Source organism: Cervus elaphus, unplaced genomic scaffold, assembly GCF_910594005.1.
Source record: "Cervus elaphus unplaced genomic scaffold, mCerEla1.1, whole genome shotgun sequence".
NCBI classification, from domain to species: Eukaryota; Metazoa; Chordata; class Mammalia; order Artiodactyla; family Cervidae; genus Cervus; species Cervus elaphus.
Window position 1 is genome coordinate 92,522 of NW_025316779.1, and position 27,551 is coordinate 120,072.

The window sequence follows — 27,551 nt, forward strand, 5'->3', positions numbered from 1 at the left end:
AGAGCAAGAGGCCCACTGTGCCTCTAGGTCGGCTCTGCCCCTTCCCACACGGGCAGCCAGCCCAGCAGCTGCCTGACAGACTCTGGCTCCCCCGAGCTCTCTGCCGGTGTAGGGGGCAGGAACAGACGTGTGCATGTGGTTCTGCCTTGGCCTGGGAGTGTGGACCCCCTGCCTGGCCCTCAGGCTCAGGGGGAAGGGCCGGGAGAGAGCACCACCCCGAAGCGCTTTTCTCCCACACTTGGGAGCATTTTGCGTGGCTGGCGGGAACAGCCGGCGAGAGTGCTTGCAAAGCGGCCTTTGGAGGCAGCCGGGGAGGTCTTCCAGCGGGAGAGGGCCGGTTGTGCTCAGAGGCCCCACAGGCCAGGGGCAGGACCCAGCAGGGCCCCTGTCGCTGGCCAGCCTTGCCCAGACGTTCCTGGCCTCCGGGGGTACTGCCCAACCAAGGGGCAGGCTGCGGGGACTGGGCCCAGACATGCCTGGGCGCCTCCCCAGGCTCATCCCTGCTGGTGCCTTTCCCCTGGGCCTAGGCCTCGGTTGAGGCCTCCTTGGAGAGGAGGTTGCTGGCAGGGCCTGTCTCCACACTGCAAGGTGCTGGAGCTCAGAGGGACTCGTCAGAGGGAAGGGACCAGCAAGGGGCTGGATGCCCAAGACCTCTTTGGCCCAGCAGCCTCAGGGCAGCAGGGAGAGCAAGAAGCCCAGTGTGCCCCTAGGTCGGCTCTGCCCCTTCCCAAACAGGCGGCCAGCCCAGCAGCTGCCTGAGAGTCTCTGGCTCCCCCGAGCTCTCTGCTGGTGCAGGGGACAGGAACAGACCTGTGCATGTGGTTCTGCCTTGGCCAGGGACTGTGGACCCCCTGCCTGGCCCCCAGGCTCAGGGGCAAGGGCCGGGAGAGAGCACCACCCCGAAGCGCTTTTCTCCCGGGCTTGGGAGCATTGTGCGCAGCTGGCGGGAACAGCCGGCGAGAGTGCTTGCAAAGCGGCCTTTGGAGGCAGCCGGGGAGGTCTTCCAGCGGGAGAGGGCCGGTTGTGCTCAGAGGCCCCACAGGCCAGGGGCAGGACCCAGCAAGTCCCCTTCCCCTGGCCAGCCTTGCCCAGACCTTCCTGGCCTCCGGGGCTACTGCCCCACCAAGGGGCAGGCTGCGGGGACTGGGTCCAGACATGCCCGGGCGCCTCTCCAGGCTCATCCCCGCTGGTGCCTTTCCCCTGGGCCTAGGCCTCGGTTGAGGCCTCCTTGGAGAGGAGGTTGCTGGCAGGGCCTGTCTCCACACTGCAAGGTGCTGGAGCTCAGAGGGACTCGTCAGAGGGAAGGGACCAGCAAGGGGCTGGATGCCCAAGACCTCTTTGGCCCAGCAGCCTCAGGGCAGCAGGGAGAGCAAGAGGCCCACTGTGCCCCTAGGTCGGCTCTGCCCCTTCCCACACAGGCGGCCAGCCCAGCAGCTGCCTGAGAGTCTCTGGCTCGCCCGAGCTCTCTGCCGGTGCAGGGGGCAGGAACAGACGTGTGCATGTGGTTCTGCCTTGGCCTGGGACTGTGGACCCCCTGCCTGGCCCCCAGGCTCAGGGGCAAGGGCCGGGAGAGAGCACCACCCCGAAGCGCTTCTCTCCCGGGCTTGGGAGCATTGTGCGCAGCTGTCGGGAACAGCCGGCGAGAGTGCTTGCAAAGTGGCCTTGGAGGCAGCCGGGGAGGACTTCCAGCGTGAGAGGGCCGGTTGTGCTCAGAGGCCCCACAGGCCAGGGGCAGGACCCAGCAGGGCCCCTGACCCTGGCCAGCCTTGCCCAGACCTTCCTGGCCTCCGGGGGTACTGCCCCACCAAGGGGCAGGCTGCGGGGACTGGGTCCAGACATGCCTGGGCGCCTCCCCAGGCTCATCCCCGCTGGTGCCTTTCCCTGGGCCTAGGCCTCGGTTGAGGCCTCCTTGGAGAGGAGGTTGCTGGCAGGGCCTGTCTCCACACTGCAAGGTGCTGGAGCTCAGAGGGACTCGTCAGAGGGAAGGGACCAGCAAGGGGCTGGATGCCCAAGACCTCTTTGGCCCAGCAGCCTCAGGGCAGCAGGGAGAGCAAGAGGCCCAGTGTGCCCCTAGGTCGGCTCTGCCCCTTCCCAAACAGGCGGCCAGCCCAGCAGCTGCCTGAGAGTCTCTGGCTCCCCCGAGCTCTCTGCTGGTGCAGGGGACAGGAACAGACCTGTGCATGTGGTTCTGCCTTGGCCAGGGACTGTGGACCCCCTGCCTGGCCCCCAGGCTCAGGGGCAAGGGCCGGGAGAGAGCACCACCCCGAAGCGCTTTTCTCCCGGGCTTGGGAGCATTGTGCGCAGCTGGCGGGAACAGCCGGCGAGAGTGCTTGCAAAGCGACCTTTGGAGGCAGCCGGGGAGGTCTTCCAGCGGGAGAGGGCCGGTTGTGCTCAGAGGCCCCACAGGCCAGGGGCAGGACCCAGCAAGTCCCCTTGCCCTGGCCAGCCTTGCCCAGACCTTCCTGGCCTCCGGGTCTACTGCCTCACCAAGGGGCAGGCTGCGAGGAATGGGTCCAGGTATGCCCGGGCGCCTCCCCAGGCTCATCCCCGCTGGTGTCTTTCCCCTGGGCCTAGGCCTCGGTTGAGGCCTCCTTGGAGAGGAGGTTGCTGGCAGGGGCTCTCTCCACACTGCAAGGTGCTGGAGCTCAGAGGGCTTCGTCAGAGGGAAGAGACCAGCAAGGGGCTGGATGCCCAAGACCTCTTTGGCCCAGCAGCCTCAGGGCAGCAGGGAGAGCAAGAGGCCCACTGTGCCTCTAGGTCGGCTCTGCCCCTTCCCACACGGGCAGCCAGCCCAGCAGCTGTCTGACAGACTCTGGCTCCCCCGAGCTCTCTGCCGGTGTAGGGGGCAGGAACAGACGTGTGCATGTGGTTCTGCCTTGGCCTGGGAGTGTGGACCCCTGCCTGGCCCTCAGGATCAGGGGCAAGGGCCGGGAGAGAGCACCACCCCGAAGCGCTTTTCTCCCGGACTTGGGAGCATTTTGCGCGGCTGGCGGGAACAGCCGGCGAGAGTGCTTGCAAAGCGGCCTTTGGAGGCAGCCGGGGAGGTCTTCCAGCGGGAGAGGGTCGGTTGTGCTCAGAGGCCCCACAGGCCAGGGACAGCACCCAGCAGGTCCCCTACCCCTGGCCAGCCTTGCCCAGACCTTCCTGGCCTCCGGGGGTACTGCCCCAACAAGGGGCAGGCTACGGGGACTGGGTCCAGACATTCCCCTGCGCCTTCCCAGGCTCATCCCCGCTGGTGCCTTTCCCCTGGGCCTAGGCCTCGGTTGAGGCCTCCTTGGAGAGGAGGTTGCTGGCAGGGGCTCTCTCCACACTGCAAGGTGCTGGAGCTCAGAGGGCTTCGTCAGAGGGAAGGAACCAGCAAGGGGCTGGATGCCCAAGAACTCTTTGGCCCAGCAGCCTCAGGGCAGCAGGGAGAGCAAGAGGCCCACTGTGCCTCTAGGTCGGCTCTGCCCCTTCCCACACGGGCAGCCAGCCCAGGAGCTCCCTGACAGACTCTGGCTCCCCCGAGCTCTCTGCCGGTGTAGGGGGCAGGAACAGACGTGTGCATGTGGTTCTGCCTTGGCCTGGGAGTGTGGACCCCCTGCCTGGCCCTCAGGATCAGGGGGAAGGGCCGGGAGAGAGCACTACCCCGAAGCGCTTTTCTCCCGGACTTGGGAGCATTTTGCGCGGCTGGCGGGAACAGCCGGCGAGAGTGCTTGCAAAGCGGCCTTTGGAGGCAGCCGGGGAGGTCTTCCAGCGGGAGAGGGCCGGTTGTGCTCAGAGGCCCCACAGGCCAGGGGCAGGACCCAGCAGGGCCCCTGCCCCTGGCCAGCCTTGCCCAGACCTTCCTGGCCTCCGGGGGTACAGCCCCACCAAGGGGCAGGCTGCGGGAACTGGGCCCAGACATGTCTGGGCGCCTCCCCAGGCTCATCCCCGCTGGTGCCTTTCCCCTGGGCCTAGGCCTCGGTTGAGGCCTCCTTGGAGAGGAGGTTGCTGGCAGGTGCTGTCTCCACACTGCAAGGTGCTGGAGCTCAGAGGGACTCGTCAGAGGGAAGGGACCAGCAAGGGGCTGGATGCCCAAGACCTCTTTGGCCCAGCAGCGTCAGGGCAGCAGGGAGAGCAAGAAGACCAGTGTGCCCCTAGGTCGGCTCTGCCCCTTCCCAAACAGGCGGCCAGCCCAGCAGCTGCCTGAGAGTCTCTGGCTCCCCCGAGCTCTCTGCTGGTGCAGGGGACAGGAACAGACCTGTGCATGTGGTTCTGCCTTGGCCAGGGACTGTGGACCCCCTGCCTGGCCCCCAGGCTCAGGGGCAAGGGCCGGGAGAGAGCACCACCCCGAAGCGCTTTTCTCCCGGGCTTGGGAGCATTGTGCGCAGCTGGCGGGAACAGCCGGCGAGAGTGCTTGCAAAGCGGCCTTTGGAGGCAGCCGGGGAGGTCTTCCAGCGGGAGAGGGCCGGTTGTGCTCTGAGGCCCCACAGGCCAGGGGCAGGACCCAGCAAGTCCCCTTCCCCTGGCCAGCCTTGCCCAGACCTTCCTGGCCTCCGGGGCTACTGCCCCACCAAGGGGCAGGCTGCGGGGACTGGGTCCAGACATGCCCGGGCGCCTCTCCAGGCTCATCCCCACTGGTGCCTTTCCCCTGGGCCTAGGCCTCGGTTGAGGCCTCCTTGGAGAGGAGCTTGCTGGCAGGGGCTCTCTCCACACTGCAAGGTGCTGGAGCTCAGAGGTCTTCGTCAGAGGGAAGGGACCAGCAAGGGGCTGGATGCCCAAGACCTCTTTGGCCCAGCAGCCTCAGGGCAGCAGGGAGAGCAAGAGGACCAGTGTGCCCCTAGGTCTGCTCTGCCCCTTCCCACACAGGCGGCCAGCCCAGCAGCTGCCTGACAGTCTCTGGCTCCCCCGAGCTCTCTGCCGGTGCAGGGGGCAGGAACAGACGTGTGCATGTGGTTCTGCCTTGGCCTGGGACTGTGGACCCCCTGCCTGGCCCCCAGGCTCAGGGGCAAGGGCCAGGAGAGAGCACCACCCCGAAGCGCTTTTCTCCCGGGCTTGGGAGCATTGTGCGCAGCTGGCGGGAACAGCCGGCGAGAGTGCTTGCAAAGCGGCCTTTGGAGGCAGCCGGGGAGGTCTTCCAGCGGGAGAGGGCCGGTTGTGCTCAGAGGCCCCACAGGCCAGGGGCAGGACCCAGCAGGGCCCCTTCCCCTGGCCAGCCTTGCCCAGACCTTCCTGGCCTCCGGGGGTACAGCCCCACCAAGGGGCAGGCTGCGGGGACTGGGCCCAGACATGTCTGGGCGCCTTCCCAGGCTCATCCCCGCTGGTGCCTTTCCCCTGGGCCTAGGCCTCGGTTGAGGCCTCCTTGGAGAGGAGGTTGCTGGCAGGTGCTGTCTCCACACTGCAAGGTGCTGGAGCTCAGAGGGACTCGTCAGAGGGAAGGGACCAGCAAGGGGCTGGATGCCCAAGACCTCTTTGGCCCAGCAGCCTCAGGGCAGCAGGGAGAGCAAGAGGCCCAGTGTGCCCCTAGGTCGGCTCTGCCCCTTCCCACACAGGCGGCCAGCCCAGCAGCTGCCTGACAGTCTCTGGCTCCCCCGAGCTCTCTGCTGGTGCAGGGGGCAGGAACAGACCTGTGCATGTGGTTCTGCCTGGGCCAGGGACTGTGGACCCCCTGCCTGGCCCCCAGGCTCAGGGGCAAGGGCCGGGAGAGAGCACCACCCCGAAGCGCTTTTCTCCCGGGCTTGGGAGCATTGTGCGCAGTTGGCGGGAACAGCCGGCGAGAGTGCTTGCAAAGCGGCCTTTGGAGGCAGCCGGGGAGGTCTTCCAGCGGGAGAGGGCCGGTTGTGCTCAGAGGCCCCACAGGCCAGGGGCAGGACCCAGCAGGGCCCCTGTCCCTGGCCAGCCTTGCCCAGACGTTCCTGGCCTCCGGGGGTACTGCCCCACCAAGGGGCAGGCTGCGGGGACTGGGCCCAGACATGCCTGGGCGCCTCCCCAGGCTCATCCCCGCTGGTGCCTTTCCCCTGGGCCTAGGCCTCGGTTGAGGCCTACTTGGAGAAGAGGTTGCTGGCAGGGCCTGTCTCCACACTGCAAGGTGCTGGAGCTCAGAGGGACTCGTCAGAGGGAAGGGACCAGCAAGGGGCTGGATGCCCAAGACCTCTTTGGCCCAGCAGCCTCAGGGCAGCAGGGAGAGCAAGAGGCCCACTGTGCCCCTAGGTCGGCTCTGCCCCTTCCCAAACAGGCGGCCAGCCCAGCAGCTGCCTGAGAGTCTCTGGCTCCCCCGAGCTCTCTGCTGGTGCAGGGGACAGGAACAGACCTGTGCATGTGGTTCTGCCTTGGCCAGGGACTGTGGACCCCCTGCCTGGCCCCCAGGCTCAGGGGCAAGGGCCGGGAGAGAGCACCACCCCGAAGCGCTTTTCTCCCGGGCTTGGGAGCATTGTGCGCAGTTGGCGGGAACAGCCGGCGAGAGTGCTTGCAAAGCGGCCTTTGGAGGCAGCCGGGGAGGTCTTCCAGCGGGAGAGGGCCGGTTGTGCTCAGAGGCCCCACAGGCCAGGGGCAGGACCCAGCAAGTCCCCTTCCCCTGGCCAGCCTTGCCCAGACCTTCCTGGCCTCCGGGGCTACTGCCCCACCAAGGGGCAGGCTGCGGGGACTGGGTCCAGACATGCCCGGGCGCCTCCCCAGGCTCATCCCCGCTGGTGCCTTTCCCCTGGGCCTAGGCCTCGGTTGAGGCCTCCTTGGAGAGGAGGTTGCTGGCAGGGGCTGTCTCCACACTGCAAGGTGCTGGAGCTCAGAGGGCCTCGTCAGAGGGAAGGGACCAGCAAGGGGCTGGATGCCCAAGACCTCTTTGGCCCAGCAGCCTCAGGGCAGCAGGGAGAGCAAGAGGCCCAGTGTGCCCCTAGGTCGGCTCAGCCCCTTCCCACACAGGCGGCCAGCCCAGCAGCTGCCTGACAGTCTCTGGCTCCCCCGAGCTCTCTGCCGGTGCAGGGGGCAGGAACAGACGTGTGCATGTGGTTCTGCCTTGGCCTGGGACTGTGGACCCCCTGCCTGGCCCTCAGGCTCAGGGGCAAGGGCCGGGAGAGAGCACCACCCCGAAGCGCTTTTCTCCCGGGCTTGGGAGCATTGTGCGCAGCTGGCGGGAACAGCCGGCGAGAGTGCTTGCAAAGCGGCCTTGGAGGCAGCCGGGGAGGACTTCCAGCGGGAGAGGTTTGGTTGTGCTCAGAGGCCCCACAGGCCACGGACAGCACCCAGCAGGTCCCCTTCCCCTGGCCAGCCTTGCCCAGAACTTCCTGGTCTCCGGGGGTACTGCCCCACCAAGGGGCAGGCTGCGGGGACTGGGTCCAGACATTCCCCTGCGCCTTCCCAGGCTCATCCCCGCTGATGCCTTTCCCCTGGGCCTAGGCCTCGGTTGAGGCCTCCTTGGAGTGGAGGTTGCTGGCAGGGGCTCTCTCCACACTGCAAGGTGCTGGAGCTCAGAGGGCTTCGTCAGAGGGAAGGGACCAGCAAGGGGCTGGATGCCCAAGACCTCTTTGGCCCAGCAGCCTCAGGGCAGCAGGGAGAGCAAGAGGCCCACTGTGCCTCTAGGTCGGCTCTGCCCCTTCCCACACGGGCAGCCAGCCCAGCAGCTGCCTGACAGACTCTGGCTCCCCCGAGCTCTCTGCCGGTGTAGGGGGCAGGAACAGACGTGTGCATGTGGTTCTGCCTTGGCCTGGGAGTGTGGACCCCCTGCCTGGCCCTCAGGCTCAGGGGGAAGGGCCGGGAGAGAGCAGCACCCCGAAGCGCTTTTCTCCCGGACTTGGGAGCATTTTGCGCGGCTGGCGGGAACATCCGGCAAGAGTGCTTGCAAAGCGGCCTTTGGAGGCAGCCGGGGAGGTCTTCCAGCGGGAGAGGGCCGGTTGTGCTCAGAGGCACCACAGGCCAGGGGCAGGACCCAGCAGGGCCCCTGTCCCTGGCCAGCCTTGCCCAGACGTTCCTGGGCTCCGGGGGTACTGCCCCACCAAGGGGCAGGCTGCGGGGACTGGGGCCAGACATGCCTGGGCGCCTCCCCAGGCTCATCCCCGCTGGTGCCTTTCCCCTGGGCCTAGGCCTCGGTTGAGGTCTCCTTGGAGAGGAGGTTGCTGGCAGGGCCTGTCTCCACACTGCAAGGTGCTGGAGCTCAGAGGGACTCGTCAGAGGGAAGGGACCAGCAAGGGGCTGGATGCCCAAGACCTCTTTGGCCCAGCAGCCTCAGGGCAGCAGGGAGAGCAAGAGGCCCACTGTGCCCCTAGGTCGGCTCTGCCCCTTCCCAAACAGGCGGCCAGCCCAGCAGCTGCCTGAGAGTCTCTGGCTCCCCCGAGCTCTCTGCTGGTGCAGGGGACAGGAACAGACCTGTGCATGTGGTTCTGCCTTGGCCAGGGACTGTGGACCCCCTGCCTGGCCCCCAGGCTCAGGGGCAAGGGCCGGGAGAGAGCACCACCCCGAAGCGCTTTTCTCCCGGGCTTGGGAGCATTGTGCGCAGCTGGCGGGAACAGCTGGCGAGAGTGCTTGCAAAGCGGCCTTTGGAGGCAGCCGGGGAGGTCTTCCAGCGGGAGAGGGCCGGTTGTGCTCAGAGGCCCCACAGGCCAGGGGCAGGACCCAGCAGGGCCCCTGCCCCTGGCCAGCCTTGCCCAGACCTTCCTGGCCTCCGGGGGTACAGCCCCACCAAGGGGCAGGCTGCGGGGACTGGGCCCAGACATGTCTGGGCGCCTCCCCAGGCTCATCCCCGCTGGTGCCTTTCCCCTGGGCCTAGGCCTCGGTTGAGGCCTCCTTGGAGAGGAGGTTGCTGGCAGGGCCTGTCTCCACACTGCAAGGTGCTGGAGCTCAGAGGGACTCGTCAGAGGGAAGGGACCAGCAAGGGGCTGGATGCCCAAGACCTCTTTGGCCCAGCAGCCTCAGGGCAGCAGGGAGAGCAAGAGGCCCAGTGTGCCCCTAGGTCGGCTCTGCCCCTTCCCAAACAGGCGGCCAGCCCAGCAGCTGCCTGACAGTCTCTGGCTCCCCCGAGCTCTCTGCTGGTGCAGGGGACAGGAACAGACCTGTGCATGTGGTTCTGCCTTGGCCAGGGACTGTGGACCCCCTGCCTGGCCCCCAGGCTCAGGGGCAAGGGCCGGGAGAGAGCACCACCCCGAAGCGCTTTTCTCCCGGGCTTGGGAGCATTGTGCGCAGCTGGCGGGAACAGCCGGCGAGAGTGCTTGCAAAGCGGCCTTTGGAGGCAGCCGGGGAGGTCTTCCAGCGGGAGAGGGCCGGTTGTGCTCAGAGGCCCCACAGGCCAGGGGCAGGACCCAGCAAGTCCCCTTCCCCTGGCCAGCCTTGCCCAGACCTTCCTGGCCTCCGGGGCTACTGCCCCACCAAGGGGCAGGCTGCGGGGACTGGGTCCAGACATGCCCGGGCGCCTCTCCAGGCTCATCCCCGCTGGTGCCTTTCCCCTGGGCCTAGGCCTCGGTTGAGGCCTCCTTGGAGAGGAGCTTGCTGGCAGGGCCTGTCTCCACACTGCAAGGTGCTGGAGCTCAGAGGGACTCGTCAGAGGGAAGGGACCAGCAAGGGGCTGGATGCCCAAGACCTCTTTGGCCCAGCAGCCTCAGGGCAGCAGGGAGAGCAAGAGGCCCACTGTGCCCCTAGGTCGGCTCTGCCCCTTCCCACACAGGCGGCCAGCCCAGCAGCTGCCTGAGAGTCTCTGGCTCGCCCGAGCTCTCTGCCGGTGCAGGGGGCAGGAACAGACGTGTGCATGTGGTTCTGCCTTGGCCTGGGACTGTGGACCCCCTGCCTGGCCCCCAGGCTCAGGGGCAAGGGCCGGGAGAGAGCACCACCCCGAAGCGCTTCTCTCCCGGGCTTGGGAGCATTGTGCGCAGCTGTCGGGAACAGCCGGCGAGAGTGCTTGCAAAGTGGCCTTGGAGGCAGCCGGGGAGGACTTCCAGCGTGAGAGGGCCGGTTGTGCTCAGAGGCCCCACAGGCCAGGGGCAGGACCCAGCAGGGCCCCTGACCCTGGCCAGCCTTGCCCAGACCTTCCTGGCCTCCGGGGGTACTGCCCCACCAAGGGGCAGGCTGCGGGGACTGGGTCCAGACATGCCTGGGCGCCTCCCCAGGCTCATCCCCGCTGGTGCCTTTCCCTGGGCCTAGGCCTCGGTTGAGGCCTCCTTGGAGAGGAGGTTGCTGGCAGGGCCTGTCTCCACACTGCAAGGTGCTGGAGCTCAGAGGGACTCGTCAGAGGGAAGGGACCAGCAAGGGGCTGGATGCCCAAGACCTCTTTGGCCCAGCAGCCTCAGGGCAGCAGGGAGAGCAAGAGGCCCAGTGTGCCCCTAGGTCGGCTCTGCCCCTTCCCAAACAGGCGGCCAGCCCAGCAGCTGCCTGAGAGTCTCTGGCTCCCCCGAGCTCTCTGCTGGTGCAGGGGACAGGAACAGACCTGTGCATGTGGTTCTGCCTTGGCCAGGGACTGTGGACCCCCTGCCTGGCCCCCAGGCTCAGGGGCAAGGGCCGGGAGAGAGCACCACCCCGAAGCGCTTTTCTCCCGGGCTTGGGAGCATTGTGCGCAGCTGGCGGGAACAGCCGGCGAGAGTGCTTGCAAAGCGACCTTTGGAGGCAGCCGGGGAGGTCTTCCAGCGGGAGAGGGCCGGTTGTGCTCAGAGGCCCCACAGGCCAGGGGCAGGACCCAGCAAGTCCCCTTGCCCTGGCCAGCCTTGCCCAGACCTTCCTGGCCTCCGGGTCTACTGCCTCACCAAGGGGCAGGCTGCGGGGAATGGGTCCAGGTATGCCCGGGCGCCTCCCCAGGCTCATCCCCGCTGGTGTCTTTCCCCTGGGCCTAGGCCTCGGTTGAGGCCTCCTTGGAGAGGAGGTTGCTGGCAGGGGCTCTCTCCACACTGCAAGGTGCTGGAGCTCAGAGGGCTTCGTCAGAGGGAAGAGACCAGCAAGGGGCTGGATGCCCAAGACCTCTTTGGCCCAGCAGCCTCAGGGCAGCAGGGAGAGCAAGAGGCCCACTGTGCCTCTAGGTCGGCTCTGCCCCTTCCCACACGGGCAGCCAGCCCAGCAGCTGTCTGACAGACTCTGGCTCCCCCGAGCTCTCTGCCGGTGTAGGGGGCAGGAACAGACGTGTGCATGTGGTTCTGCCTTGGCCTGGGAGTGTGGACCCCTGCCTGGCCCTCAGGATCAGGGGCAAGGGCCGGGAGAGAGCACCACCCCGAAGCGCTTTTCTCCCGGACTTGGGAGCATTTTGCGCGGCTGGCGGGAACAGCCGGCGAGAGTGCTTGCAAAGCGGCCTTTGGAGGCAGCCGGGGAGGTCTTCCAGCGGGAGAGGGTCGGTTGTGCTCAGAGGCCCCACAGGCCAGGGACAGCACCCAGCAGGTCCCCTACCCCTGGCCAGCCTTGCCCAGACCTTCCTGGCCTCCGGGGGTACTGCCCCAACAAGGGGCAGGCTACGGGGACTGGGTCCAGACATTCCCCTGCGCCTTCCCAGGCTCATCCCCGCTGGTGCCTTTCCCCTGGGCCTAGGCCTCGGTTGAGGCCTCCTTGGAGAGGAGGTTGCTGGCAGGGGCTCTCTCCACACTGCAAGGTGCTGGAGCTCAGAGGGCTTCGTCAGAGGGAAGGAACCAGCAAGGGGCTGGATGCCCAAGAACTCTTTGGCCCAGCAGCCTCAGGGCAGCAGGGAGAGCAAGAGGCCCACTGTGCCTCTAGGTCGGCTCTGCCCCTTCCCACACGGGCAGCCAGCCCAGGAGCTCCCTGACAGACTCTGGCTCCCCCGAGCTCTCTGCCGGTGTAGGGGGCAGGAACAGACGTGTGCATGTGGTTCTGCCTTGGCCTGGGAGTGTGGACCCCCTGCCTGGCCCTCAGGATCAGGGGGAAGGGCCGGGAGAGAGCACTACCCCGAAGCGCTTTTCTCCCGGACTTGGGAGCATTTTGCGCGGCTGGCGGGAACAGCCGGCGAGAGTGCTTGCAAAGCGGCCTTTGGAGGCAGCCGGGGAGGTCTTCCAGCGGGAGAGGGCCGGTTGTGCTCAGAGGCCCCACAGGCCAGGGGCAGGACCCAGCAGGGCCCCTGCCCCTGGCCAGCCTTGCCCAGACCTTCCTGGCCTCCGGGGGTACAGCCCCACCAAGGGGCAGGCTGCGGGAACTGGGCCCAGACATGTCTGGGCGCCTCCCCAGGCTCATCCCCGCTGGTGCCTTTCCCCTGGGCCTAGGCCTCGGTTGAGGCCTCCTTGGAGAGGAGGTTGCTGGCAGGTGCTGTCTCCACACTGCAAGGTGCTGGAGCTCAGAGGGACTCGTCAGAGGGAAGGGACCAGCAAGGGGCTGGATGCCCAAGACCTCTTTGGCCCAGCAGCGTCAGGGCAGCAGGGAGAGCAAGAAGCCCAGTGTGCCCCTAGGTCGGCTCTGCCCCTTCCCAAACAGGCGGCCAGCCCAGCAGCTGCCTGAGAGTCTCTGGCTCCCCCGAGCTCTCTGCTGGTGCAGGGGACAGGAACAGACCTGTGCATGTGGTTCTGCCTTGGCCAGGGACTGTGGACCCCCTGCCTGGCCCCCAGGCTCAGGGGCAAGGGCCGGGAGAGAGCACCACCCCGAAGCGCTTTTCTCCCGGGCTTGGGAGCATTGTGCGCAGCTGGCGGGAACAGCCGGCGAGAGTGCTTGCAAAGCGGCCTTTGGAGGCAGCCGGGGAGGTCTTCCAGCGGGAGAGGGCCGGTTGTGCTCTGAGGCCCCACAGGCCAGGGGCAGGACCCAGCAAGTCCCCTTCCCCTGGCCAGCCTTGCCCAGACCTTCCTGGCCTCCGGGGCTACTGCCCCACCAAGGGGCAGGCTGCGGGGACTGGGTCCAGACATGCCCGGGCGCCTCTCCAGGCTCATCCCCACTGGTGCCTTTCCCCTGGGCCTAGGCCTCGGTTGAGGCCTCCTTGGAGAGGAGCTTGCTGGCAGGGGCTCTCTCCACACTGCAAGGTGCTGGAGCTCAGAGGTCTTCGTCAGAGGGAAGGGACCAGCAAGGGGCTGGATGCCCAAGACCTCTTTGGCCCAGCAGCCTCAGGGCAGCAGGGAGAGCAAGAGGACCAGTGTGCCCCTAGGTCTGCTCTGCCCCTTCCCACACAGGCGGCCAGCCCAGCAGCTGCCTGACAGTCTCTGGCTCCCCCGAGCTCTCTGCCGGTGCAGGGGGCAGGAACAGACGTGTGCATGTGGTTCTGCCTTGGCCTGGGACTGTGGACCCCCTGCCTGGCCCCCAGGCTCAGGGGCAAGGGCCAGGAGAGAGCACCACCCCGAAGCGCTTTTCTCCCGGGCTTGGGAGCATTGTGCGCAGCTGGCGGGAACAGCCGGCGAGAGTGCTTGCAAAGCGGCCTTTGGAGGCAGCCGGGGAGGTCTTCCAGCGGGAGAGGGCCGGTTGTGCTCAGAGGCCCCACAGGCCAGGGGCAGGACCCAGCAGGGCCCCTTCCCCTGGCCAGCCTTGCCCAGACCTTCCTGGCCTCCGGGGGTACAGCCCCACCAAGGGGCAGGCTGCGGGGACTGGGCCCAGACATGTCTGGGCGCCTTCCCAGGCTCATCCCCGCTGGTGCCTTTCCCCTGGGCCTAGGCCTCGGTTGAGGCCTCCTTGGAGAGGAGGTTGCTGGCAGGTGCTGTCTCCACACTGCAAGGTGCTGGAGCTCAGAGGGACTCGTCAGAGGGAAGGGACCAGCAAGGGGCTGGATGCCCAAGACCTCTTTGGCCCAGCAGCCTCAGGGCAGCAGGGAGAGCAAGAGGCCCAGTGTGCCCCTAGGTCGGCTCTGCCCCTTCCCACACAGGCGGCCAGCCCAGCAGCTGCCTGACAGTCTCTGGCTCCCCCGAGCTCTCTGCTGGTGCAGGGGGCAGGAACAGACCTGTGCATGTGGTTCTGCCTGGGCCAGGGACTGTGGACCCCCTGCCTGGCCCCCAGGCTCAGGGGCAAGGGCCGGGAGAGAGCACCACCCCGAAGCGCTTTTCTCCCGGGCTTGGGAGCATTGTGCGCAGTTGGCGGGAACAGCCGGCGAGAGTGCTTGCAAAGCGGCCTTTGGAGGCAGCCGGGGAGGTCTTCCAGCGGGAGAGGGCCGGTTGTGCTCAGAGGCCCCACAGGCCAGGGGCAGGACCCAGCAGGGCCCCTTCCCCTGGCCAGCCTTGCCCAGACCTTCCTGGTCTCCGGGGGTACTGCCCCACCAAGGGGCAGGCTGCGGGGACTGGGTCCAGACATTCCCCTGTGCCTTCCCAGGCTCATCCCCGCTGGTGCCTTTCCCCTGGGCCTAGGCCTCGGTTGAGGCCTCCTTGGAGAGGAGGTTGCTGGCAGGGGCTCTCTCCACACTGCAAGGTGCTGGAGCTCAGAGGGCTTCGTCAGAGGGAAGGGACCAGCAAGGGGCTGGATGCCCAAGACCTCTTTGGCCCAGCAGCCTCAGGGCAGCAGGGAGAGCAAGAGGCCCACTGTGCCTCTTTGTCGGCTCTGCCCCTTCCCACACGGGCAGCCAGCCCAGGAGCTGCCTGACAGACTCTGGCTCCCCCAAGCTCTCTGCCGGTGTAGGGGGCAGGAACAGACGTGTGCATGTGGTTCTGCCTTGGCCTGGGAGTGTGGACCCCCTGCCTGGCCCTCAGGCTCAGGGGGAAGGGCCGGGAGAGAGCACCACCCCGAAGCGCTTTTCTCCCAGGCTTGGGAGCATTGTGCGCAGCTGGTGGGAACAGCCGGCCAGAGTGCTTGCAAAGCGGCCTTTGGAGGCAGCCGGGGAGGTCTTCCAGCGGGAGAGGGCCGGTTGTGCTCAGAGGCCCCACAGGCCAGGGGCAGGACCCAGCAGGGCCCCTGTCCCTGGCCAGCCTTGCCCAGACGTTCCTGGCCTCCGGGGGTACTGCCCCACCAAGGGGCAATCTGCGGGGACTGGGCCCAGACATGCCTGGGCGCCTCCCCAGGCTCATCCCCACTGGTGCCTTTCCCCTGGGCCTAGGCCTCGGTTGAGGCCTCCTTGGAGAGGAGGTTGCTGGCAGGTGCTGTCTCCACACTGCAAGGTGCTGGAGCTCAGAGGGACTCGTCAGAGGGAAGGGACCAGCAAGGGGCTGGATGCCCAAGACCTCTTTGGCCCAGCAGCCTCAGGGCAGCAGGGAGAGCAAGAGGCCCAGTGTGCCCCTAGGTCGGCTCTGCCCCTTCCCACACAGGCGGCCAGCCCAGCAGCTGCCTGACAGTCTCTGGCTCCCCCGAGCTCTCTGCTGGTGCAGGGGGCAGGAACAGACCTGTGCATGTGGTTCTGCCTTGGCCAGGGACTGTGGACCCCCTGCCTGGCCCCCAGGCTCAGGGGCAAGGGCCGGGAGAGAGCACCACCCCGAAGCGCTTTTCTCCCGGGCTTGGGAGCATTGTGCGCAGCTGGCGGGAACAGCCGGCGAGAGTGCTTGCAAAGCGGCCTTTGGAGGCAGCCGGGGAGGTCTTCCAGCGGGAGAGGGCCGGTTGTGCTCAGAGGCCCCACAGGCCAGGGGCAGGACCCAGCAGGGCCCCTTCCCCTGGCCAGCCTTGCCCAGACCTTCCTGGTCTCCGGGGGTACTGCCCCACCAAGGGGCAGGCTGCGGGGACTGGGTCCAGACATTCCCCTGCGCCTTCCCAGGCTCATCCCCGCTGGTGCCTTTCCCCTGGGCCTAGGCCTCGGTTGAGGCCTCCTTGGAGAGGAGGTTGCTGGCAGGGGCTCTCTCCACACTGCAAGGTGCTGGAGCTCAGAGGGCTTCGTCAGAGGGAAGGGACCAGCAAGGGGCTGGATGCCCAAGACCTCTTTGGCCCAGCCGCCTCAGGGCAGCAGGGAGAGCAAGAGGCCCACTGTGCCTCTAGGTCGGCTCTGCCCCTTCCCACACGGACAGCCAGCCCAGCAGCTGCCTGACAGACTCTGGCTCCCCCGAGCTCTCTGCCGGTGTAGGGGGCAGGAACAGACGTGTGCATGTGGTTCTGCCTTGGCCTGGGAGTGTGGACCCCCTGCCTGGCCCTCAGGCTCAGGGGGAAGGGCCGGGAGAGAGCAGCACCCCGAAGCGCTTTTCTCCCGGACTTGGGAGCATTTTGCGCGGCTGGCGGGAACAGCCGGCGAGAGTGCTTGCAAAGCGGCCTTTGGAGGCAGCCGGGGAGGTCTTCCAGCGGGAGATAGCCGGTTGTGCTCAGAGGCCCCACAGGCCAGGGGCAGGACCCAGCAAGGCCCCTGCCCCTGGCCAGCCTTGCCCAGACCTTCCTGGCCTCCGGGGGTACAGCCCCACCAAGGGGCAGGCTGCGGGGACTGGGCCCAGACATGTCTGGGCGCCTCCCCAGGCTCATCCCCGCTGGTGCCTTTCCCCTGGGCCTAGGCCTCGGTTGAGGCCTCCTTGGAGAGGAGGTTGCTGGCAGGGGCTCTCTCCACACTGCAAGGTGCTGGAGCTCAGAGGGCTTCGTCAGAGGGAAGGGACCAGCAAGGGGCTGGATGCCCAAGACCTCTTTGGCCCAGCAGCCTCAGGGCAGCAGGGAGAGCAAGAGGCCCACTGTGCCTCTAGGTCGGCTCTGCCCCTTCCCACACGGGCAGCCAGCCCAGCAGCTGCCTGACAGAATCTGGCTCCCCCGAGCTCTCTGCCGGTGCAGGGGACAGGAACAGACCTGTGCATGTGGTTCTGCCTTGGCCTGGGACTGTGGACCCCCTGCCTGGCCCCCAGGCTCAGGGGCAAGGGCCGGGAGAGAGCACCACCCCGAAGTGCTTTTCTCCCGGGCTTGGGAGCATTGTGCGCAGCTGGCGGGAACAGCCGGCGAGAGTGCTTGCAAAGCGGCCTTGGAGGCAGCCGGGAGGACTTCCAGCGTGAGAGGGCCGGTTGTGCTCAGAGGCCCCACAGGCCAGGGGCAGGACCCAGCAGGGCCCCTGACCCTGGCCAGACTTGCACAGACCTTCCTGGCCTCCGGGGGTACTGCCCCACCAAGGGGCAGGCTGCGGGGACTGGGCCCAGACATGCCTGGGCGCCTCCCCAGGCTCATCCCCGCTGGTGCCTTTCCCCTGGGCCTAGGCCTCGGTTGAGGCCTCCTTGGAGAGGAGGTTGCTGGCAGGGCCTGTCTCCACACTGCAAGGTGCTGGAGCTCAGAGGGCTTGGTCAGAGGTAAGGGACCAGCAAGGGGCTGGATTCCCAAGACCTCTTTGGCCCAGCAGCCTCAGGGCAGCAGGGAGAGCAAGAGGCCCAGTGTGCCCCTAGGTCGGCTCTGCCCCTTCCCAAACATGCGGCCAGCCCAGAAGCTGCCTGAGAGTCTCTGGCTCCCCCGAGCTCTCTGCTGGTGCAGGGGACAGGAACAGACCTGTGCATGTGGTTCTGCCTTGGCCAGGGACTGTGGACCCCCTGCCTGGCCCCAGGCTCAGGGGCAAGGGCCGGGAGAGAGCACCACCCCGAAGCGCTTTTCTCCCGGGCTTGGGAGCATTGTGCGCAGCTGGCGGGAACAGCCGGCGAGAGTGCTTGCAAAGCGGCCTTTGGAGGCAGCCGGGGAGGTCTTCCAGCGGGAGAGGGCCGGTTGTGCTCAGAGGCCCCACAGGCCAGGGGCAGGACCCAGCAGGGCCCCTTCCCCTGGCCAGCCTTGCCCAGACCTTCCTGGTCTCCGGGGGTACTGCCCCACCAAGGGGCAGGCTGCGGGGACTGGGTCCAGACATTCCCCTGCGCCTTCCCAGGCTCATCCCCGCTGGTGCCTTTCCCCTGGGCCTAGGCCTCGGTTGAGGCCTCCTTGGAGAGGAGGTTGCTGGCAGGGGCTCTCTCCACACTGCAAGGTGCTGGAGCTCAGAGGGCTTCGTCAGAGGGAAGGGACCAGCAAGGGGCTGGATGCCCAAGACCTCTTTGGCCCAGCAGCCTCAGGGCAGCAGGGAGAGCAAGAGGCCCACTGTGCCTCTAGGTCGGCTCTGCCCCTTCCCAAACGGGCAGCCAGCCCAGCAGCTGCCTGACAGAATCTGGCTCCCCCAAGCTCTCTGCCGGTGTAGGGGGCAGGAACAGACGTGTGCATGTGGTTCTGCCTTGGCCTGGGAGTGTGGACCCCCTGCCTGGCCCTCAGGCTCAGGGGGAAGGGCCGGGAGAGAGCACCACCCCGAAGCGCTTTTCTCCCGGACTTGGGAGCATTTTGCGCGGCTGGCGGGAACAGCCGGCGAGAGTGCTTGCAAAGCGGCCTTTGGAGGCAGCCGGGGAGGTCTTCCAGCGGGAGAGGGCCGGTTGTGCTCAGAGGCCCCACAGGCCAGGGGCAGGACCCAGCAGGGCCCCTGTCCCTGGCCAGCCTTGCCCAGACCTTCCTGGCCTCCGGGGGTACTGCCCCACCAAGGGGCAGGCTGCGGGGACTGGGCCCAGACATGCCTGGGCGCCTCCCCAGGCTCATCCCCGCTGGTGCCTTTCCCCTGGGCCTAGGCCTCGGTTGAGGCCTCCTTGGAGAGGAGGTTGCTGGCAGGGGCTCTCTCCACACTGCAAGGTGCTGGAGCTCAGAGGTCTTCGTCAGAGGGAAGGGACGAGCAAGGGGCTGGATGCCCAAGACCTCTTTGGCCCAGCAGCCTCAGGGCAGCAGGGAGAGCAAGAGGCCCAGTGTGCCCCTAGGTCGGCTCTGCCCCTTCCCACACAGGCGGCCAGCCCAGCAGCTGCCTGACAGTCTCTGGCTCCCCCGAGCTCTCTGCCGGTGCAGGGGGCAGGAACAGACGTGTGCATGTGGTTCTGACTTGGCCAGGGACTGTGGACCCCCTGCCTGGCCCCCAGGCTCAGGGGCAAGGGCCGGGAGAGAGCACCACCCAGAAGCGCTTTTCTCCCGGGCTTGGGAGCATTGTGCGCAGCTGGCGGGAACAGCCGGCGAGAGTGCTTGCAAAGCGGCATTGGAGGCAGCCGGGGAGGACTTCCAGCGTGAGAGGGCCGGTTGTGCTCAGAGGCCCCACAGGCCAGGGGCAGGACCCAGCAGTGCCCCTGACCCTGGCCAGCCTTGCCCAGACCTTCCTGGCCTCCGGGGCTACTGCCCCACCAAGGGGCAGGCTGCGGGGACTGGGTCCAGACATGCCCGGGCGCCTCCCCAGGCTCATCCCCGCTGGTGCCTTTCCCCTGGGCCTAGGCCTCGGTTGAGGCCTCCTTGGAGAGGAGGTTGCTGGCAGGGGCTCTCTCCACACTGCAAGGTGCTGGAGCTCAGAGGGCTTCGTCAGAGGGAAGGGACCAGCAAGGGGCTGGATGCCCAAGACCTCTTTGGCCCAGCAGCCTCAGGGCAGCAGGGAGAGCAAGAGGCCCACTGTGCCTCTAGGTCGGCTCTGCCCCTTCCCAAACAGGCGGCCAGCCCAGCAGCTGCCTGAGAGTCTCTGGCTCCCCCGAGCTCTCTGCTGGTGCAGGGGACAGGAACAGACCTGTGCATGTGGTTCTGCCTTGGCCAGGGACTGTGGACCCCCTGCCTGGCCCCCAGGCTCAGGGGCAATGGCCGGGAGAGAGCACCACCCCGAAGCGCTTTTCTCCCGGGCTTGGGAGCATTGTGCGCAGCTGGCGGGAACAGCCGGCGAGAGTGCTTGCAAAGCGGCCTTTGGAGGCAGCCGGGGAGGTCTTCCAGCGGGAGAGGGCCGGTTGTGCTCAGAGGCCCCACAGGCCAGGGGCAGGACCCAGCAAGTCCCCTTCCCCTGGCCAGCCTTGCCCAGACCTTCCTGGCCTCCGGGGCTACTGCCCCAGCAAGGGGCAGGCTGCGGGGACTGGGTCCAGACATGCCCGGGCGCCTCCCCAGGCTCATCCCCGCTGGTGTCTTTCCCCTGGGCCTAGGCCTCGGTTGAGGCCTCCTTGGAGAGGAGGTTGCTGGCAGGGGCTCTCTCCACACTGCAAGGTGCTGGAGCTCAGAGGGCTTCGTCAGAGGGAAGGGACCAGCAAGGGGCTGGATGCCCAAGACCTCTTTGGCCCAGCAGCCTCAGGGCAGCAGGGAGAGCAAGAGGCCCAGTGTGCCCCTAGGTCGGCTCTGCCCCTTCCCACACAGGCGGCCAGCCCAGCAGCTGCCTGACAGTCTCTGGCTCCCCCGAGCTCTCTGCTGGTGCAGGGGGCAGGAACAGACCTGTGCATGTGGTTCTGCCTTGGCCTGGGAGTGTGGACCCCCTGCCTGGCCCTCAGTCTCAGGGGGACGGGCCGGGAGAGAGCACCACCCCGAAGCGCTTTTCTCCCGGACTTGGGAGCGATTTGCGCGGCTGGCGGGAACAGCCGGCGAGAGTGCTTGCAAAGCGGCCTTTGGAGGCAGCCGGGGAGGTCTTGCAGCGGGAGAGGGCCGGTTGTGCTCAGAGGCCCGACAGGCCAGGGGCAGGACCCAGCAGGGCCCCTGCCCCTGGTCAGCCTTGCCCAGACCTTCCTGGCCTCCGGGGCTACTGCCCCACCAAGGGGCAGGCTGCGGGGACTGGGCCCAGACATGCCTGGGCGCCTCCCCAGGCTCATCCCCGCTGGTGCCTTTCCCCTGGGCCTAGGCCTCGGTTGAGGCCTCCTTGGAGAGGAGGTTGCTGGCAGGGCCTGTCTCCACACTGCAAGGTGCTGGAGCTCAGAGGGACTCGTCAGAGGGAAGGGACCAGCAAGGGGCTGGATGCCCAAGACCTCTTTGGCCCAGCAGCCTCAGGGCAGCAGGGAGAGCAAGAGGCCCACTGTGCCTCTAGGTCGGCTCTGCCCCTTCCCACATGGGCGGCCAGCCCAGCAGCTGCCTGACAGACTCTGGCTCCCCCGAGCTCTCTGCCGGTGTAGGGGGCAGGAACAGACGTGTGCATGTGGTTCTGCCTTGGCCTGGGATTGTGGACCCCTGCCTGGCCCTCAGACTCAGGGGCAAGGGCCGGGGGAGAGCACCACCCCGAAGCGCTTTTCTCCCGGACTTGGGAGCATTTTGCGCGGCTGGCGGGAACAGCCGGCGAGAGTGCTTGCAAAGCGGCCTTTGGAGGCAGCCGGGGAGGTCTTCCAGCGGGAGAGGGTCGGTTGTGCTCAGAGGCCCCACAGGCCAGGGACAGCACCCAGCAGGTCCACTTCCCCTGGCCAGCCTTGCCCAGACCTTCCTGGCCTCCGGGGGTACTGCCCCACCAAGGGGCAGGCTGCGGGGACTGGGTCCAGACAGGCCCGGGCGCCTCCCCAGGCTCATCCCCGCTGGTGCCTTTCCCCTGGGCCTAGGCCTCGGTTGAGGCCTCCTTGGAGAGGAGGTTGCTGGCAGGGGCTCTCTCCACACTGCAAGGTGCTGGAGCTCAGAGGGCTTCGTCAGAGGGAAGGGACCAGCAAGGGGCTGGATGCCCATGACCTCTTTGGCCCAGCAGCCTCAGGGCAGCAGGGAGAGCAAGAGGCCCACTGTGCCTCTAGGTCGGCTCTGCCCCTTCCCACACGGGCAGCCAGCCCAGCAGCTGCCTGACAGACTCTGGCTCCCCCGAGCTCTCTGCCGGTGTAGGGGGCAGGAACAGACGTGTGCATGTGGTTCTGCCTTGGCCTGGGACTGTGGACCCCCTGCCTGGCCCCCAGGCTCAGGGGCAAGGGCCGGGAGAGAGCACCACCCCGAAGCGCTTTTCCCCCGGGCTTGGGAGCATTGTGCGCAGCTGGCAGGAACAGCCGGCGAGAGTGCTTGCAAAGCGGCCTTGGAGGCAGCCGGGGAGGACTTCCAGCGTGAGAGGGCCGGTTGTGCTCAGAGGCCCCACAGGCCAGGGGCAGGACCCAGCAGGGCCCCTGACCCTGGCCAGCCTTGCCCAGACCTTCCTGGCCTCCGGGGGTACTGCCCCACCAAGGGGCAGGCTGCGGGGACTGGGCCCAGACATGCCTGGGCGCCTCCCCAGGCTCATCCCCGCTGGTGCCTTTCCCCTGGGCCTAGGCCTCGGTTGAGGCCTCCTTGGAGAGGAGGTTGCTGGCAGGGCCTGTCTCCACACTGCAAGGTGCTGGAGCTCAGAGGGACTCGTCAGAGGGAAGGGACCAGCAAGGGGCTGGATGCCCAAGACCTCTTTGGCCCAGCAGCCTCAGGGCAGCAGGGAGAGCAAGAGGCCCAGTGTGCCCCTAGGTCGGCTCTGCCCCTTCCCTCACAGGCGGCCAGCCCAGCAGCTGCCTGACAGTCTCTGGCTCCCCCGAGCTCTCTGCTGGTGCAGGGGGCAGGAACAGACCTGTGCATGTGGTTCTGCCTTGGCCTGGGAGTGTGGACCCCCTGCCTGGCCCTCAGTCTCAGGGGGACGGGCCGGGAGAGAGCACCACCCCGAAGCGCTTTTCTCCCGGACTTGGGAGCGTTTTGCGCGGCTGGCGGGAACAGCCGGCGAGAGTGCTTGCAAAGCGGACTTTGGAGGCAGCCGGGGAGGTCTTCCAGCGGGAGAGGGCCGGTTGTGCTCAGAGGCCCGACAGGCCAGGGGCAGGACCCAGCAGGGCCCCTGCCCCTGGCCAGCCTTGCCCAGACCTTCCTGGCCTCCGGGGCTACTGCCCCACCAAGGGGCAGGCTGCGGGGACTGGGCCCAGACATGCCTGGGCGCCTCCCCAGGCTCATCCCCGCTGGTGCCTTTCCCCTGGGCCTAGGCCTCGGTTGAGGCCTCCTTGGAGAGGAGGTTGCTGGCAGGGCCTGTCTCCACACTGCAAGGTGCTGGAGCTCAGAGGGACTCGTCAGAGGGAAGGGACCAGCAAGGGGCTGGATGCCCAAGACCTCTTTGGCCCAGCAGCCTCAGGGCAGCAGGGAGAGCAAGAGGCCCAGTGTGCCCCTAGGTCGGCTCTGCCCCTTCCCAAACATGCGGCCAGCCCAGAAGCTGCCTGAGAGTCTCTGGCTCCCCCGAGCTCTCTGCTGGTGCAGGGGACAGGAACAGACCTGTGCATGTGGTTCTGCCTTGGCCAGGGACTGTGGACCCCCTGCCTGGCCCCCAGGCTCAGGTGCAAGGGCCGGGAGAGAGCACCACCCCGAAGCGCTTTTCTCCCGGGCTTGGGAGCATTGTGCGCAGCTGGCGGGAACAGCCGGCGAGAGTGCTTGCAAAGCGGCCTTTGGAGGCAGCCGGGGAGGTCTTCCAGCGGGAGAGGGCCGGTTGTGCTCAGAGGCCCCACAGGCCAGGGGCAGGACCCAGCAAGTCCCCTTCCCCTGGCCAGCCTTGCCCAGACCTTCCTGGCCTCCGGGGCTACTGCCCCACCAAGGGGCAGGCTGCGGGGACTGGGTCCAGACATGCCCGGGCGCCTCCCCAGGCTCATCCCCGCTGGTGCCTTTCCCCTGGGCCTAGGCCTCGGTTGAGGCCTCCTTGGAGAGGAGGTTGCTGGCAGGGGCTCTCTCCACACTACAAGGTGCTGGAGCTCAGAGGGCTTCGTCAGAGGGAAGGGACCAGCAAGGGGCTGGATGCCCAAGACCTCTTTGGCCCAACAGCCTCAGGGCAGCAGGGAGAGCAAGAGGCCCACTGTGCCCCTAGGTCGGCTCTGCCCCTTCCCACACAGGCGGCCAGCCCAGCAGCTGCCTGACAGTCTCTGGCTCCCCCGAGCTCTCTGCCGGTGCAGGGGGCAGGAACAGACGTGTGCATGTGGTTCTGCCTTGGCCTGGGACTGTGGACCCCCTGCCTGGCCCCCAGGCTCAGGGGCAAGGGCCAGGAGAGAGCACCACCCCGAAGCGCTTTTCTCCCGGGCTTGGGAGCATTGTGCGCAGCTGGCGGGAACAGCCGGCGAGAGTGCTTGCAAAGCGGCCTTGGAGGCAGCCGGGGAGGACTTCCAGCGTGAAAGGGCCGGTTGTGCTCAGAGGCCCCACAGGCCAGGGGCAGGACCCAGCAGGGCCCCTGCCCCTGGCCAGCCTTGCCCAGACCTTCCTGGCCTTCGGGGCTACTGCCCCACCAAGGGGCAGGCTGCGGGGACTGGGCCCAGACATGCCTGGGCGCCTCCCCAGGCTCATCCCCGCTGGTGCCTTTCCCCTGGGCCTAGGCCTCGGTTGAGGCCTCCTTGGAGAGGAGGTTGCTGGCAGGGCCTGTCTCCACACTGCAAGGTGCTGGAGCTCAGAGGGACTCGTCAGAGGGAAGGGACCAGCAAGGGGCTGGATGCCCAAGACCTCTTTGGCCCAGCAGCCTCAGGGCAGCAGGGAGAGCAAGAGGCCCAGTGTGCCCCTAGGTCGGCTCTGCCCCTTCCCAAACAGGCGGCCAGCCCAGCAGCTGCCTGAGAGTCTCTGGCTCCCCCGAGCTCTCTGCTGGTGCAGGGGACAGGAACAGACCTGTGCATGTGGTTCTGCCTTGGCCAGGGACTGTGGACCCCCTGCCTGGCCCCCAGGCTCAGGGGCAAGGGCCGGGAGAGAGCACCACCCCGAAGCGCTTTTCTCCCGGGCTTGGGAGCATTGTGCGCAGCTGGCGGGAACAGCCGGCGAGAGTGCTTGCAAAGCGGCCTTTGGAGGCAGCCGGGGAGGTCTTCCAGCGGGAGAGGGCCGGTTGTGCTCAGAGGCCCCACAGGCCAGGGGCAGGACCCAGCAAGTCCCCTTCCCCTGGCCAGCCTTGCCCAGACCTTCCTGGCCTCCGGGGCTACTGCCCCACCAAGGGGCAGGCTGCGGGGACTGGGTCCAGACAGGCCCGGGCGCCTCCCCAGGCTCATCCCCGCTGGTGCCTTTCCCCTGGGCCTAGGCCTCGGTTGAGGCCTCCTTGGAGAGGAGGTTGCTGGCAGGGGCTCTCTCCACACTGCAAGGTGCTGGAGCTCAGAGGGCTTCGTCAGAGGGAAGGGACCAGCAAGGGGCTGGATGCCCAAGACCTCTTTGGCCCAGCAGCCTCAGGGCAGCAGGGAGAGCAAGAGGCCCACTGTGCCTCTAGGTCGGCTCTGCCCCTTCCCACACGGGCGGCCAGCCCAGCAGCTGCCTGACAGACTCTGGCTCCCCCGAGCTCTCTGCCGGTGTAGGGGGCAGGAACAGACGTGTGCATGTGGTTCTGCCTTGGCCTGGGATTGTGGACCCCTGCCTGGCCCTCAGACTCAGGGGCAAGGGCCGGGAGAGAGCACCACCCCGAAGCGCTTTTCTCCCGGACTTGGGAGCATTTTGCGCGGCTGGCGGGAACAGCCGGCGAGAGTGCTTGCAAAGCGGCCTTTGGAGGCAGCCGGGGAGGTCTTCCAGCGGGAGAGGGTCGGTTGTGCTCAGAGGCCCCACAGGCCAGGGACAGCACCCAGCAGGTCCCCTTCCCCTGGCCAGCCTTGCCCAGACCTTCCTGGCCTCCGGGGGTACTGCCCCACCAAGGGGCAGGCTACGGGGACTGGGTCCAGACATTCCCCTGCGCCTTCCCAGGCTCATCCCCGCTGGTGCCTTTCCCCTGGGCCTAGGCCTCGGTTGAGGCCTCCTTGGAGAGGAGGTTGCTGGCAGGGGCTCTCTCCACACTGCAAGGTGCTGGAGCTCAGAGGACTTCGTCAGAGGGAACGGACCAGCAAGGGGCTGGATGCCCAAGACCTCTTTGGCCCAGCAGCCTCAGGGCAGCAGGGAGAGCAAGAGGCCCACTGTGCCTCTAGGTCGGCTCTGCCCCTTCCCACACGGGCAGCCAGCCCAGCAGCTGCCTGACAGACTCTGGCTCCCCCGAGCTCTCTGCCGGTGTAGGGGGCAGGAACAGACGTGTGCATGTGGTTCTGCCTTGGCCTGGGACTGTGGACCCCCTGCCTGGCCCCCAGGCTCAGGGGCAAGGGCCGGGAGAGAGCACCACCCCGAAGCGCTTTTCCCCCGGGCTTGGGAGCATTGTGCGCAGCTGGCAGGAACAGCCGGCGAGAGTGCTTGCAAAGCGGCCTTGGAGGCAGCCGGGGAGGACTTCCAGCGTGAGAGGGCCGGTTGTGCTCAGAGGCCCCACAGGCCAGGGGCAGGACCCAGCAGGGCCCCTGACCCTGGCCAGCCTTGCCCAGACCTTCCTGGCCTCCGGGGGTACTGCCCCACCAAGGGGCAGGCTGCGGGGACTGGGCCCAGACATGCCTGGGCGCCTCCCCAGGCTCATCCCCGCTGGTGCCTTTACCCTGGGCCTAGGCCTCGGTTGAGGCCTCCTTGGAGAGGAGGTTGCTGGCAGGGCCTGTCTCCACACTGCAAGGTGCTGGAGCTCAGAGGGACTCGTCAGAGGGAAGGGACCAGCAAGGGGCTGGATGCCCAAGACCTCTTTGGCCCAGCAGCCTCAGGGCAGCAGGGAGAGCAAGAGGCCCAGTGTGCCCCTAGGTCGGCTCTGCCCCTTCCCAAACAGGCGGCCAGCCCAGCAGCTGCCTGAGAGTCTCTGGCTCCCCCGAGCTCTCTGCTGGTGCAGGGGACAGGAACAGACCTGTGCATGTGGTTCTGCCTTGGCCAGGGACTGTGGACCCCCTGCCTGGCCCCCAGGCTCAGGGGCAAGGGCCGGGAGAGAGCACCACCCCGAAGCGCTTTTCTCCCGGGCTTGGGAGCATTGTGCGCAGCTGGCGGGAACAGCCGGCGAGAGTGCTTGCAAAGCGGCCTTTGGAGGCAGCCGGGGAGGTCTTCCAGCGGGAGAGGGCCGGTTGTGCTCAGAGGCCCCACAGGCCAGGGGCAGGACCCAGCAAGTCCCCTTCCCCTGGCCAGCCTTGCCCAGACCTTCCTGGCCTCCGGGGCTACTGCCCCACCAAGGGGCAGGCTGCGGGGACTGGGCCCAGACATGACTGGGCGCCTCCCCAGGCTCATCCCCGCTGGTGCCTTTCCCCTGGGCCTAGGCCTCGGTTGAGGCCTCCTTGGAGAGGAGGTTGCTGGCAGGGGCTCTCTCCACACTGCAAGGTGCTGGAGCTCAGAGGGCTTCGTCAGAGGGAAGGGACCAGCAAGGGGCTGGATGCCCAAGACCTCTTTGGCCCAGCAGCCTCAGGGCAGCAGGGAGAGCAAGAGGCCCACTGTGCCTCTAGGTCGGCTCTGCCCCTTCCCACACGGGCAGCCAGCCCAGCAGCTGCCTGACAGACTCTGGCTCCCCCGAGCTCTCTGCCGGTGTAGGGGGCAGGAACAGACGTGTGCATGTGGTTCTGCCTTGGCCTGGGAGTGTGGACCCCCTGCCTGGCCCTCAGGCTCAGGGGGAAGGGCCGGGAGAGAGCACCACCCCGAAGCGCTTTTCTCCCGGACTTGGGAGCATTTTGCGCAGCTGGCGGGAACAGCCGGCGAGAGTGCTTGCAAAGCGGCCTTTGGAGGCAGCCGGGGAGGTCTTCCAGCGGGAGAGGGCCGGTTGTGCTCAGAGGCCCCACAGGCCAAGGGCAGGACCCAGCAGGGCCCCTGCCCCTGGCCAGCCTTGCCCAGACCTTCCTGGCCTCCGGGGGTACAGCCCCACCAAGGGGCAGGCTGCGGGGACTGGGCCCAGACATGTCTGGGCGCCTCCCCAGGCTCATCCCCGCTGGTGCCTTTCCCCTGGGCCTAGGCCTCGGTTGAGGCCTCCTTGGAGAGGAGGTTGCTGGCAGGTGCTGTCTCCACACTGCAAGGTGCTGGAGCTCAGAGGGACTCGTCAGAGGGAAGGGACCAGCAAGGGGCTGGATGCCCAAGACCTCTTTGGCCCAGCAGCCTCAGGGCAGCAGGGAGAGCAAGAGGCCCAGTGTGCCCCTAGGTCGGCTCTGCCCCTTCCCACACAGGCGGCCAGCCCAGCAGCTGCCTGACAGTCTCTGGCTCCCCCGAGCTCTCTGCTGGTGCAGGGGGCAGGAACAGACCTGTGCATGTGGTTCTGCCTTGGCCTGGGAGTGTGGACCCCCTGCCTGGCCCTCAGTCTCAGGGGGACGGGCCGGGAGAGAGCACCACCCCGAAGCGCTTTTCTCCCGGACTTGGGAGCG